This window comes from Chrysemys picta, chromosome 8 (genome assembly GCF_011386835.1).
Source record: "Chrysemys picta bellii isolate R12L10 chromosome 8, ASM1138683v2, whole genome shotgun sequence".
Taxonomy (NCBI): Eukaryota; Metazoa; Chordata; order Testudines; family Emydidae; genus Chrysemys; species Chrysemys picta.
In genome coordinates, this window is record NC_088798.1 from 53,539,792 (window position 1) to 53,555,057 (window position 15,266).

Genomic DNA, 15,266 nt, shown 5'->3' on the forward strand with positions numbered 1-15,266 from the left:
CGAATTTAGCAGCGTTAAATCGAATTAACCCTGCACCCGTCCACACAACGAAGCCATTTACTTTGACATAAAGGGCTCTTAAAATTGATTTCTGTACTTCTCCCCAACGAGGGGAGTAGCGCCGAAATCGACATTGCCATTTCGAATTAGGGTTAGTGTGGCCGCATTTCAATGGTAGTGGCCTCCGGGAGCTATCCCACAGTGCACCATTGTGACCGCTCTGGACAGCAATCTGAACTCGGATGCACTGGCCAAGTAGACAGGAAAAGCCCCGTGAACTTTTGAATTTAATTTCCTGTTTGCCCAACGTGGAGAGCACAGGTGACCACGCAGAGCTCATCAGCACAGGTAACCATGCAGTCCGAGAATCAAAAAAGAGCACCAGCATGGACCGTACGGGAGGTACTGGATCTGACTGCTGTATGGGGAGAGGATTCCGTGCTAGCAGAGCTACATTCCATAAGACGAAATGCCAAAACTTTTGAAAAAATTTCCAAGGGCATGATGGAGAGAGGCCACAATAGGGACTCACTACAGTGCCGCATGAAAGTTAAGGAGCTCAGACAAGCCTACCAGAAAACCAAAGAAGCAAACGGAAGATCCAGGTCAGAGCCGCAGACATGCTGCTTCTACGCTGAGCCGCATGCAACTCTGGAGGGGGCCGCCACCACTACCCCACCCTTGACCGTGGATTCCGAGGAGGGGATAATCTCAGCCATGCCTGAGGATTCTGCGGACAGGGAAGATGAGGAGGAGATTAGGACGACGAGCTTGCGGAGAGCACACAGCAGTCCGTTCTCCCCAACAGCCAGGATCTTTTTCTCAGCCGGACTGAAGTACCCTCCCAACCCTCCCAAGGCAATATCCCAGACCATGAAGCCATGGAAGGGACCTCTGGTGAGTGTACCTTTGTAAATATAAAACATGGTTTAAAAGCAAGCTTTTTTAATGATTAATTTGCCCTGAGGACTTGGGATGCATTCACGGCCAGTACAGCTACTGGAAAAGTCTGTTAACGTGTCTGGGGATGGAGCGGAAATCCTCCAGGGACATCTCCATGAAGTTCTCCTGGAGGTACTCCAAAAGCCTTTCCAGAAGGTTTCAGGGCAGTGCAACCTTATTCTGTCCTCCATGGTAGGACACGTGACCGCGCCATGCTAGTAGCAAGTAATCTGGTATCATTGCATGACAAAGCCTGGCAGCGTATGGTCCCGGTGTTTGCTGGCATTCAAGCAACATGCGTTCTTTATCTCGCTGTGTTATCCTCAGGAGAGTGATATCGTTCATGGTAACCTGGTTGAAATACGGGAATTTAATTAAGGGGACAGAGGTGACCGTTCCTACTGGGCTGTTTGCCTGTGGCTGAAAAGAAATCCTTCCCTGCAGTTAGTCAAGCCGGGAGTGTGTGAGGGGGGATCATTGGCGCTGAGCTTTTCGCGTTTGGCTAGCAGGGATCTTCCCTGATACCAGCCACTCAGTGGGGGGGAGGGGTAAAGAGATCATCCCAGAGAATTGGATGGGGGCGGGGGTTAAGTTTGGTTTCTGCTGCTGCACATTAACAGAAAAACCACAGCACTCAACGGGCTTTGCTTGGTATGTGGGAAAAAAAGGTGCTGCTTTTAGGAAGGTTGCAAAAGCCAAAAGACAATGGCTTACCATGGCTGCATGCAAGCTGAATTCTGTTGCCCGGACCTGTGTCTGTGATCTCTAACACCAAAGCCGCAGGCACTCAATATTAAGATGCAAAATGCGACCTTGTACCGAAATCACATGTGCTGTGTAATGTGAATAGTGTTGTTCACCGTGAAAGAGTATAAGCATTGTTCTGTAAAATATATCTTTTTAAATACTTCTCTCCCTTTTTTCCCTCCCTCCCGCAGCTGCAAATTTTTCAAGCCTCCCTCCTCCGTCCCGAAGGCTATCTCAGATAAGGCGGCGAAAAAAACGGACACAAGATGACTTTCTTCTCGGAAATCATGCAATCGACCCGCGATGAAAGAGCTCATCTGAATGAGTGGAAGGACACGGTATCAAAGTTCAGGAAAGATGCCAGTGAACGTGAGGACAGGAGGGACCAATGTGAGGACATGAGGGACCAACGTGAGGACAGAAGGGACCAATGTGAGGAGAGGAGAGATGCTCGAGATGAGAGGTGTCGGGATGCAACGCTGCTGCTGCTGCTGCGTGAGCAAACGGACATGCTCCGGCATCTGGTGGAGCTTCAGGAACGGCAGCAGGATCACAGAGTGCCGCTGCAGCCCTTGTATAACCACCCTCCCCCCTCACCATGTTCCATAGCCCTCCTCACCCAGACGTGTAAGAACGCGGGCGGGGAGGCTCCGTACACCCTCCCACTCCATCCCAGTGGACAGCCCAAGCAAAAGGCTGTCATTATTTTGAACTTTTTTAGTGGCCTTTTCCTTCCCTCCTATCCTCCTCCCAAACCCCACCTGTGCTACATTTTCAGTTCTCTCCCTCTTTTTATAATTGATTAATAAAGAATACATGATTTTTAAATGATAGTGACTTTATTTCCTTTGAAAGCAAGCTGTGATTGAAGGGGGAGGGTGGGTTGCTTACAGAGAATGAGTCAATCAAGGGGGCAGGTTTTCATCAAGGAGAAACAAACAGAACTTTCACACGGTAGCCTGGCCAGTCATGAAACTGGTTTTCAAAGCTTCTGTGATGCGCAGCACTTCCTGGTGTGCTCTTCTAATCGCCCTGGTGTCTGGCTGCATGTAATCAGCAGCCAGGCGATTTGCCTCAGCCTCCCACCCCACCGTAAAGGTCTCCCCCTTACTCTCACAGAGATTGTGGAGCACACAGCAAGCAGCAATAACAATGGGAATATTGGTTTGGCTGAGGTCTGAGTGAGTCAGTAACCTGTGCCACTGACCCTTTAAACATCCAAATGCACATTCTACCACCATTCTGCACTTGCTCATCCTGTAGTTGAACAGCTCATGACTACTGTCCAGGCTGCCTGTGTATGGCTTCATGAGCCATGGCATTAAGGGGTAGGCTGGGTCCCCAAGGATAACTATAGGCATTTCAACATCCCCAATGGTTATTTTGAGGTCTGGGAAGTAAATCCCTTGCTGCAGCCATTTAAACAGAGTAGTGTTCCTGAAGACGTGAGCGTCATGAACCCTTCCCGGCCAGCCCACGTTGATGTTGGTGAAATGTCCCTTGTGATCCACCAGTGCTTGCAGCACCATTGAAAAATACCCCTTGAGGTTTATGTACTGGCTGCCCTGGTGCTCCGGTGCCAAGTTAGGGATATGGGTTCCATCTATTGCCCCACCACAGTTAGGGAATCCCATTGAATCATAGAATCATAGAATATCAGGGTTGGAAGGGACCTCAAGAAGTCATCTAGTCCAACCCCCTGCTCAAAGCAGGACCAATTCCCAACTAAATCATCCCAGCCAGGGCTTTGTCAAGCCGGGCCTTAAAAATCTCCAAGGAAGGAGACTCCACCACCTTTGCAGCAAAGCCATCCACTATGACCTGCACATTTCCCAGAGTCATTACCTTTGGTAGTAGCAGCTCAGTGATTGCTTTGGCTACTTTCATCACAGCAGCCCCCACAGTAGATTTGCACACTCCAAATTGATTCCCAACTGACCAGTAGCTGTCTGGCATTGTAAGCTTCTATAGGACTATCGCCACTTGCTTCTCAACTGTGAGGGCTGCTCTCATCCTGGTATTCTGGCGCTTCAGGGCAGGGGAAAGCAAGTCACAAAGTTCCATGAAAATGCCCTTGCACATGCTAAAGTTTCACAGCCACTGGGACACGTCCCACACCTGCAACACTATGCGGTCCCACCAGTCTGTGCTTGTTTCCCAGGCCCAGAATCAGCGTTCCACAGCTAGAACCTGCCCCATTAACAACATGATCTCGAAAGCGCCAGGGCCCGCGGTTTGAGAGAATTCTGTGTCCGTGTCCTCATCACTCTTGTTGCCACGCTGCCGTAGCCGCCTTCTCCTCGCCTGGTTTTTCAGATCCCGGTTCAGTATAAACTGCACGATAATGCATGAGGTGTTTATAATGTTCATGACTGCTGTCTTGAGCTGAGCGGGCTCCATGCTTGCCGTGGTATGGCGTCTGCACAGTTCACCCAGGAAAAAAGGCGCGAAACAGTTGTCTGCCGTTGCTTTCACAGAGGGAGGGGGAGGATGTACCCAGAACCACCCGCAACAATGTTTTTTGCCCCATCAGGCATTGGGATCTCAACCCAGAATTCCAATGGGCAGGGAAGACTGTGGGAACTATGGGATAGCTATGGGATAGCTACCCACAGTGCAACGCTCTGGAAGTTGACGCTAGCTGCGGTACATGGACGCACACCGCCAAATTAATGTGCTTAGTGTGGCCGCATGCACTCGACTTTATACAATAGGTTGCCCAAAATCAAATTCTGTAAATTCGGAGTAATCCCGTAGTGTAGACATACCCTATGAGCAGAATTTGGTTAAAGCCACATGAACTGGGTAAGGGATCCTGGAGATAGGGGTGGATAGCTTGGTGTTCTTTTAAGAGCCTTTTTGGACTACTGGTTAGGGCTTTTGTGGTCTCTTGGGACTTTATATAAAGGAGCTCACAGTGGGAAAGAGACTTTACACTAGACAAAGGAAACAGCCTTGGTCAATTTAGTAGCCTAGTCTTTAGGTCTCAAGTGAACATCTGCTTATTTTTTAAAGGCAAGAGCTTGTAAGAAAAGGGGAATGCTCCTCTTCACCAACACCATGTCCAGCTGGAAACTGAGCAAAGAGCCTCCAAGAAGAGTCTGTGATCTGGACAAGTACTAAAAAAAAAATTATGACCTGAGACTAAATTGGACTATTACTGTTGCAAGTGTGGAATTCTTGATTTACCTAGAAGGCTGAGCTACCCAACTAGAAAGGGGGAAATGAGAAACTGGCTGCATCCAACTGTGATAAGTAGCCTACAGTGCCCAATTTAGTCAAGTTTCCCAGAGTTCCTTTTTATCAGGTGCTACAAAAATGTTATAACAAACCAGTAAACTAAATTAGAAACTTTAACACCCCTTCCACAATTAACAAAATTTCTTTACCAGCATTGTCAACCCAAGAGTATCACAACTCTCAGGATATTTTGGTGTCTTCATAAACCCACAGCTTTTGGAATTACGTTTGACAGAGTCACAGTTTTAATCTAAAAACATGTTTCTAGTCCTCATGGTTGCAGAGGACAACATGAATCCAAAGGGCACAAAAACAAAAAGGGAAAGAGAACCCAAATTTATTCTTAAAAACTGATGATTTTTAACCCAATATCATTTAGTGGGATCTGACTCATGGTTTTTAAGCATCCAGGGTTGACTGTACTTTTAGTCCAAATAAAACTGGTAACTGCATCTATGGTATTATTTTCACAATTCTATATAACATGTTTTCCTATCTATCTCTCATAGAACTGGAAGGGACCCTGAAAGGTCACTGAGTCTAACCCACTGCCTTCATTAGCAGGACCAAGTATTGATTTTGCCCCAGATCCCTAAGTGGCCCCCTCAAGGATTGAGCTCATAGCTCTAGGTTTAGTAAGCTAATACTCAAACCACTGATCTATCCCTCCCCAAACAAAATTCAAATAGAATATCAGGGTTGAAAGGGACCTCAGGAGGTCACCTAGTCAGTCCCCTGCTCAAAGCAGGACCAATCCCCAGACAGATTTTTGACCCGGATCCCTAGATGGCCCCCCTCAAGGGTTGAATTCACAACCCTGGGTTTAATAGGCCAATGCTGAGATATCCCTCCCCAGTGGTTTGAGCATTGGTCTGCTAAACCCAGGGTTGTGAGTTCAATCCTTGAGGGGGCCATTTAGGGATCTGGGGCAAAAATCTGTCTGGGGATTAAGCCTGCTTTGAGCATGGGGTTGGGCTAGATGACCTCCTGAGGTCCGTTCCAACCCTGATATTTTATGTTTAAACTTGCATCTTGGTACCTTTTGCCTATTTTGGATAAAGATTTCTACCCAATAAGGTTCAACACAAGTCCTGTTTTCAGAACACTATACTAGACCTCAGTCTTCATGGCTCTGATTCTTCAGACATCTGCTAATCGCCTATGGCTAAGAAGCTATATTAATAAACTTTCAAATTATGATGTACACACAATGATACTGTCATTAAATGGATCTCTGTGCCCATACAGAACTACACTGAAATCAGTGACGCTATGTTGGTGCAGGTGTGTTTGCTTGTGTGAGTGTTAAAAGATCAAGGACTAAGTTTGTACAGAAAGGATTGAAGCTCTTGTCTCCTATGATGTCATTGTCACACTCTCTGTAGTCATGAGTGCCAACCTCAGGGCAGACACCCCAAACTGGTGGTACGTTTTATAATTAGATTTCACCAACCCAGTAACAAATATAAACTCCTGGATTACTGTAACAGTCTTACCATGGAGTCACAGACAGTACTTTTAGACTCTCCAGTCTATCTTGCCACTCATGCAAGATAGACTTAGTGATAAATGCTCACTTACCCTAATATTCAGAAAATATTCAGGTTGCTCCAAGTCCCAAGAGTCCAGTCACTAACCCCAAATCAATTAGATATCACACTAAAGACAACCCTGGTAGCCAATCCTATAGTTAACTAAGGATTTATTAACTAGGAAAAATAAATGAGAGAGTTATTTATAGGTTAAAGCAGGCAACATATAAGTACAACTGAGTTACCGTTTATAGTTCCAAAAGGTGACAGAAATGTAGTAATCTGTCTTTTAGGGCTAATCCAGGTTGACCCTGGGGATCTCTGCTTTTGTTTCTTAGTGCCAGCCCTTGTGATTGTACAAACTGCAAAGAGAGAACTATTTCTTCTTCTGAGCATCTTTATATGTCCTTCCCTCAGAGTTCAAACTGATAGAAGGAGTGCTGCTGGATGTAACTTTTTCATGGGTGAACAGTGCAATCAGCAAAGTTTTTGTCCTACAGTGGTCCATTTAGTCTTGATAGTCCTTCTTGATGGACAGAGGAACCACTCTTCCTGCCTAGGTTCACTAGTTCAGAGCAGGCATTTTTACAATTATAAAGCCTGGGATACAGCCATGACCAGTAAGATTAATGCATGCAGCAATTTACAAGCATTTTATGAACACTAAACACATCTTTACAAGTCTAACATCTCTCTTGAACAATATTAATATACAAGTGACATGGTCTGGTTTCCAGCTATGAATTTGTAAGTGCTCAGCTGGTGCATACAGCCTTGGCAAAGAGCTGGCACCTGGTTTACCAGCATCACACTCATTTTAAAATATTTCAGCACTTCAAAGTTGTCAGTGAGATTCAATCCCCTAAAGCAGTGGTTCTCAGCCTTTCCAGACTACTGTACTCCTTTCAGGAATCTGATTTGTCTTGTACACCCCAAGTTTCACCTCACTTAAAAACTACTTGCTTTCAAAATCAGACATAAAAATACAGAAGTGTCACAATACACTATTACTGAAAAATTGCTTACTTTCTCATTTTTACCATATAATTATAAAATAAATCAATTGGAATATAAATATTGTACTTACATTTCAGTGTATAGTATAAACAGTATAAACAAGTCATAGTCTGTATGGATTTTTAGTTTCTAATGACTTAGCTAGTGCTTTTTATGTAGCCTGTTTTAAAACTAGGCAAATATCTAGATGATGTCTGGAAGACCTCTGTGTACCCCCAGGAGTACACGTACCCGTGATTCAGAACCACAACCCTGAAATGAGACTGCTAAAATGTAGTGCACTTGAACTTTAGCAATGTTAGAGCTTTGACTGTTACATTAATAAGTGGCAATATAAAGGCTTTTGTCTTGTTTTTATTTATTAAGGCCTACTTTATGCCATGCTCATTTTTCATTACACCGAATTTTAAAAAGTTTACCATTCAAGTTCAGGTTTCAAGTCATGTTTGTTTGCTCTAATCAACATTTACATAGTATCTTTCATCCAAGGATCTTAAGGCAGTTTAAAAAATCAAACCTTCAACATCCCGGTGATGTAGCCAAATATTATCCAAATTTTCTAAAGGGGAAATGGAGATACCAAGAGGTCAAATGATTTGCTCAAGGTCACAGTTAGAGGTGGAGTTGGGAATAGAATCCAGCAGTCCTGACACAGAATCCCTGTTCTGTTTTGTATAATTATATATACTATAATCAAGATGTGTTGGGTATTTTCTAAACACAGAAGATGTAGTCCCTGGTACAAAGAGTAAATTGTATTTAAAAGAGAGAGAGAAGAGAAGGGGTGGGATGAAGGAAGGCAATAAAAGCTAATGTGTCAGATGATTTGCACTCAATTTGTGAAAGCTCTCTATCCTCTTCCACTTCACTCCATTTACGCTTTGCATGTGTATAGTCATTACACCTATGCAAAGCTACACCACTATCTCTGAGGGCATGGCTACACTTGCAGATATAGAGCGCTGCGAGTTAAACGCGCCTTCGGAGAGCGCAGTAGGGAAAGCGCTGCAGTCTGTCCACACTGACAGCTGCTTGCATGCTGGCGTGGCCACATTTGCAGCACTTGCAGTGGCATTGGGAGCAGTGCATTATGGGCAGCTATCCCAGCATGCAAGTGACTGCAACATGCTTTTCAAATGGGGATGGGGTGGGGTGGGGTGGAGTGTGACAGGGAGTGTGTTGTGTGTATGTGGGGGGAGAGAGATTGGGGTTTTGGGGGGATGAGGGCATGTCAGCATGCTAGCTTGTAAGTTCAGACAGCAGCAGACCCCTCCCCCCACCCCCCGCCTCTCTCTCTCTCACACACACAGCATTCCACACTAATGGCTTGCATGCCAGCTGTCAGAAACAGAGTTTTGAAAGGGCATTTCAGCATTCCTACAGGAGTTCAAAACAATGACAAGAGTGGCCACTTGACTTAAGGGGATTATGGGACGTTTCTGGAGGCCGATCAGAGCGCAGTAACCCAACACCTCGTCCACACGGACGCCCGTGCATTGTAGCCAAGGGGCAGCAAACGTTATTCCTCTTGCCGAGGTGGAGTACCAGCAACGCTGTAGCTGCGGAGTCAGAGCGCTCTACGTGCCTTACCAGTGTGGATGGGGAGTGAGCTAGTGCGCCCGGGGCTCCTTTATTGCACACTAACTTGCAAGTGTAGCCAAGCCCTGAGTTCCTCCTGTACAGCAGGAATTCCAGGTGGCAGGAGCCAGAATCTGGCCATAAGTGCTATCGAATGCATAAAGCAGACATTTAAAGAAAACATTTTTTTACTGTAGTGATTTTTGGTATTACTTACAAACAGCAGCTGAGGGTATGGCTACACTTGCAGCTGTACAGCGCTGTGAGTTAAACCTGTCTTTGTACAGCTGAGTAGGGAAAGCGCTGCAGTCTGTCCATGCTGACAGCCACCAGCGCAGTGTCATGGCCACATTTGCGGCACTTGCAGCGACATTGGGAGCCGTACATTATGGGCAGCTATCCCACAGCTATCCCACAGAGCACCTCTTCCCATTCTGGCTCCGTGGGTTGTAGGAATGGGGCGGGAGGGACGGGGCATTCTGGGTCCTGTCCCAACACCCCGTGATGCATCGCTTCGCATCCCAGCAATCCCTTTGTTTCCGTTCACATTTGGCACCATCTTTCAACGCCAACTTTCAATGGTTTCTGTGCAGCGCGGTCTGTGTTCTGTTTTGGTCTGCAGGAAATGGAGCCCGAAATGCTGAGGAGAATGCTGACGAGTCTCACCAGAACGTCACATTTGGCAGTCAAGATATTCCTTAACATCCAAAGTGACAGTGAGGAGTCCAATGATGATATCGAGGAGTCCGATGATGATATCGAGTTGCGTAACGCGTACAACATGAAATTGCTTGTGGCATTCACGGACATGCTCAGCACCGTGGAAAGCTGCTTTTGGGTTCGGGAAACAAGCACTGAGTGGTGGGATCACATCGTCATGCAAGTCTGGTATGACGAGCAGTGGCTGCAGAACTTTCGGATGAGAAAAGCCACTTTCATGGGACTGTGTGAGGAGCTCGCCCCCACCCTGCGGCGCAAGGACACGAGATTGAGAGCTGCCCTGCCAGTGGAGAAGCGGGTGGCTATTGCAATCTGGAAACTGGCAACTCCAGACAGCTACTGATCGGTTGCTAACCAGTTTGGAGTGGGGAAGTCGACCGTTGGAATCGTGTTGATACAAGTTTGCAGGGCCATTAATTGCATCCTGCTCAGAAGAACTGTGACTCCAGGTAACGTGCAGGACATTGTGGATGGCTTTGCACAAATGGGTTTCCCTAACTGTGGAGGGACGATAGATGGAACGCATATTCCTATTCTGGCACCACCCCACCTAGCATCTGAGTATGTTAATTGGAAGGGGTATTTTTCTATCGTTCTCCAGGTGCTTGTGGATCACTGTGGGCGTTTCATTGACATTAACGCAGGCTGGCCCAGAAAGGTGCATGATGCCCACATCCTTCGAAACACTGGCCTGTTCAGGAAGCTGCAGGCTGGGACTTTTTTCCCAGAGCAGAGGATCACAGTAGGGGAAGTCGAAATGTCCATTGTGATCCTTGGAGACCCTGCTTACCTGTTAATGCCATGGCTCATGAAACCCTACACAGGGAGCCTTGACAGCAGCAAGGAATGGTTCAACTACAGGCTGAGCTGGTGCCGAATGACTGTGGAGTGTGCTTTTGGCCATTTAAAGGGCTGCTGGCGATCTCTGTATGGGAAGCTGGACTTGGCCGAAAACAGCATCCCCGCGGTTATATCCGCGTGCTGTACCCTCCATAATATTTGTGAAGGGAAGGGTGAAAGATTCAGTCAGGCATGGACTGTCGAGGTTCAACACCTGGAGGCTGAATTTGCACAGCCAGAGAGCAGGGTTATTAGAGGGGCCCAGCATGGGGCTGCAAGGATTAGGGATGCCTTGAGGGAGCAATGCTGAAAACCAGCAGTAATGTCTGGTGCCCTGCACGGGAGTGAAGTGCAGTGGTTCCAATGTTAGTTTTTTTGTTTGCTAAGCAGATTTGCAGTGCCTGTTTCTTTCCTGGGCTAAGGTATCTTTTACTTTATGCAATAATAAAGACTGTTTTCAAAGCCAAAAAATCCATTTATTGAAAAGAAGATGCATTTATTGAAAAGAAACACAACTGCTTGAGAATCAGAAAGGGCAAGGGGGTGGGGTGGGGAATGGTAAAATCACAGATTTGTGTATGTCCTGTCTGGAGTGCTGTGCAATGAGTGCTGCACTTCAGGATGACTATACTACATGGTGATGGGGGTTGAGCGCAGAGGGTAAGGGTCATAGTTTTCAGGGCTGGGTGGTGAAGATACAGGTGTTGGAGAGAGCTGGTGGCAGTAAGAACCCAGATTTTGGGGAAAGTGGGTTGGAGGTGACATGGGGGCACAAGGGAAAGAGTTTTGGGATAAGGGCTGGAGGGGGATGCGGGTGTGGTAGTGCTCTGCCTGCATGGCTACGAGCACCTGGATAGAGTCCGCTTGGCACTCCATGATGCTTATCAGCCGATCCGTGCTTCGCCGCCAGTGCACTATGTTTTCCTGGCGCATCCTGCTTTCGCTCTCCCTCCACTCCTGCGCTTTTTGATTCTCTTTCAGAGATTGATGCATCACTTCTTGCAGCATGTCTTCTTTGCTTTTTCGCGGCCTCTTCCTGAGTCTTTGCAGTCTCTCAGCCGGTGATAACATGGATAGCTGAGATCTCAAGGTTGCATATGTAAAGGCAAAATGCAACACTTAACAGAGGCAGCATTGTTTATACCAGACAGAGTAATGATTCCCCCCGCACTTAAGGAGGGCACACACAGTCTACACAATAGCATAATTTTCCCGTCCCAAAGAGAGCGCACATAACCCACGGGAGCCCCAAAATGGTGAGTAAGGGGGACTGATTGCTTCAGAACTGTACTGTCCTCTGGGTTTCTGTGCCTTGGGGAGAGCCAACAGCTGCAGGAGGAACCTACACTGAACATGTGCCAACATTTTCCACAGGAGTTCATCCTGGAAGATATCTCGCTGCTGAGGGTGACCTGGGAAGCAAGGGAGGGGCTTCTATTGCAATGTGGCTTCCGCCCTGGCCCATATGCAGCTTGCCTGTGTGCAGCAATGGTCCCCCCGCCCCTTGCGGCACAGTGGCATGGACATGTTAGCCTGACTGGGACAAGGACCATGGTGGCTCTCCCAAGAAACCTGCGCAAGCACATTGCCCACGTTCTGGATGAGACTTTTGAAGAGATTACCGAGGCCGATTACCGCAATGTGATAGACCACATCAATGCGCTATTCCGCTTCTAGGCATGCATGCAGCCCTAACCCTCCTCTCCCAAAGAGCCCTCACCGAAAAAATTCCTTACCGAAAAAAAAACTTCCCGAAAAAAAAAGCTGCTTACCGGGAACCTGCTCTTCTGTTTGTCCTCCAACAAGTACCGGACGCTGCGACTGGCTACCTTCCTCCTGGCTCGAGAAGAGCTCCTGGCTGCATGCCTCCAGGGATTCTGGGGTGTCTCCCCCCGCCCCAGCACCCTCACTCCCGCTTTCCTCCTCCTCCTCCCACCGCTCTGTAGTGTCCATGGTGGTGCTCGGAGTGGAGGTGGGGTTACCCCCAAGTATCGCGTCCAGCTCTTTGTAGAATCGGCAGGTCGCGGGGGGAGCACCCAAGTGGCCCTTTGCCTCGCGGGCTTTGCGGTAGGCATTCCGCAGCTCCTTCACTTTAATCCTGCACTGCAGTGCGTCCCGGTCATGGCCCCTTTCCATCATGGCTCTTGATATCTGCCCAAAGGTGTCGTAATTCCTATGGCTGGAGTGCAGCTGGGACTGGACAGCTTCCTCCCCCCAAACACTGATGAGGTCCAGCAACTCGCCATTGCTCCATACTGGGGCTTGCTTGGAGGCATGGTCACCTGGAAAGGTTCACTGATAGCACTCCACGCCTGGCTGAGCAAACAGGAAGGGGATTTGTAAAATTCCCGGGGGAATATAAAGGACGGGTCTGACGGTTGGCCACCTGAGGCCAGGGCAGTAGAGTTCGAACTGATGACCAGAGTGGCTAGAACAGATATTGTGGGATACTGCTGAATAGTTCTGGAGGCTAATCAGAGTGCATTGGGCAGCCACACTGGCGCCGCAGCGCAGCAGCAGCCGTGCAATACTTCTTATTCCTCTCGGGGAGGTGGAGTACCAGCAGCGCTGTAGCCGCAGAGATACAGCGCTGTCCGTGCCTTGCCAGTGTGGACGGAGAGTGATACTGCGCTGTATGCTGCTGTATTGCGCTGTAACTCACAAGTGTAGCCAAGGCCTCAATTTTTAAAATAGAAGTGAGTTTTAAGTTCAAAGGTTAAAGTTGGAAGATAGATTCAGATAAAGTGTAAAACTGAATCTCACCACTCTAATCCTGCGGGACAGGTATTAACACCAGTGTCCTACTCTATTTAAATTCTTGGTAGTTTCATTCTGACTTAAAATTTCCTGTTTCAGTTGGAAAAGAGTGTCTTTTCCATCTATTATGTACAGTACCATTACTCTTCACTGATACAGCTACTGTGATTCACTCCAGAGGCTGCAGTATGGTGGTAAGGGAGAGCTCAGTGGTTTGAACGTGGGGCTGCTTAAACTCCACGTTATGAGTTCAATCCTTGAGAGAGCCGCTTAGGAATCTTAGGCAAAAATCAGTACTTGGTCCTACTGGTGAAGGCAAGGGGCTGGACTTGATGACCTTTCAGGGTCCCTTCCAGCTCTATGAGATAGGTATTCCTCCATTGCTGTGTAACAATCTAAAATGCTTTGGAATCTTTCTGGATAAAAGGTGCAGTATAAAAATGTCATTAGGAAAGAAAAACTGGAAGTATATAGTTCTTGGCAAGCCAGAGTCATGCAACTGAGGTCTTAATCAAATATTTACACTAGTTTGCCCAAGTCTGTAGAGTAACATGTAAATTAAACTTCTAAAATAACTGTTTCTTTACATTTCTAATTGATGTTGCAACTGAAGTGGAGTAAGGTGATAAATTCAATGCAATTAAGTATAAAACATACTGGGATGCAGAATCAAGTTCTTTTAGATATGAGTAGAGTCATTTCTAACTAGGTACTTAACATCTACATATTACTGTTCTAGTTGCATTAGAAATACTTGGATGATAGCAAGTACATATTTCCAATAAGGAGACCCATACAATAGCCTCCCATGAACCATCTGTAGAAAATGCAATCTAAAGTTTACAATGCCTTAACACAATTGGCTAGTCAAAAACTAACCAGCAGGAAGGGATGAATAACATGTTGAAAGAAAACAAAACAAGATGATGAAATCATGTGACAGAATCACATCAGTCATGGCAGTTGAATTGTAAAAATATCACAGGGATCAAGACTTCCTACTGTGTTTAAGCCAGATTCAGGACTTAAAGGGACATTTGATTTTTGATGTAGGTTTTGGCTCACTTCAATCAGCTTATACTGATAGCAACATGAGAATCTGATGCTTTAGTTGTAGCTCCACAAAACCTCTCAATATGGTGTCACAGATTCAGGAAGGCAAGAAGTGTCCTTGTGGATTTCTCTGTTGCACTCAACCACTCAGCAAGTTCTCAGTATGAGAAATTCAAAACAAAAAACAAAAACTGATGGTTCCTGGTCAGAAAAAATAGGACCTAGATAGAAGGATCAGTCAGTCAGAATACAACAGATAACTGTTTGATCTGAGTACCATGGATACTATATTTATATGGCAAGGTGGAAGGCATGGGGAGTAGGTGAGATTTAGAATCTGAGAGTCATGACACATTTCTTGCTGTCTGCAGGTTTGGCTGTGATAGTTGGAGAAAGCATTCAGTATATTACAGAGTCTGAAATAGCTTTAATTAGCTCTGGGTTACTATGATTCCCAGCACAATGCCAAAGCATTCCCCCCTCTTTTCACAGCAGCAAAATGGAGGTAAAGAAAACATCAGTCTCACCCTGTTCCAATTGCTTGAGATATGCAAGAGACCCTCCTCTAAATAGAAGTAATTCCCAACCTTTTAAAATGGTCTGAAGGCCATCCATGACATTTTAAAACAAAGGGGTTATGGTGGAGAAGAGGAAAGACAGGGAAAGAAACACCTCTAGTGAAACTCTTTGAAAGAATAGAAACAACACACAAATGGATAAAGTTAGGATATATATACACTCCCTTTTGTGCATTGTACTAGTGCATCAGAACCAGAAAGTGAAACTAGTTTGTGTCCAAATGCAACAAGAAAAAGAACAGCATATAAATGTTGAAAAGTA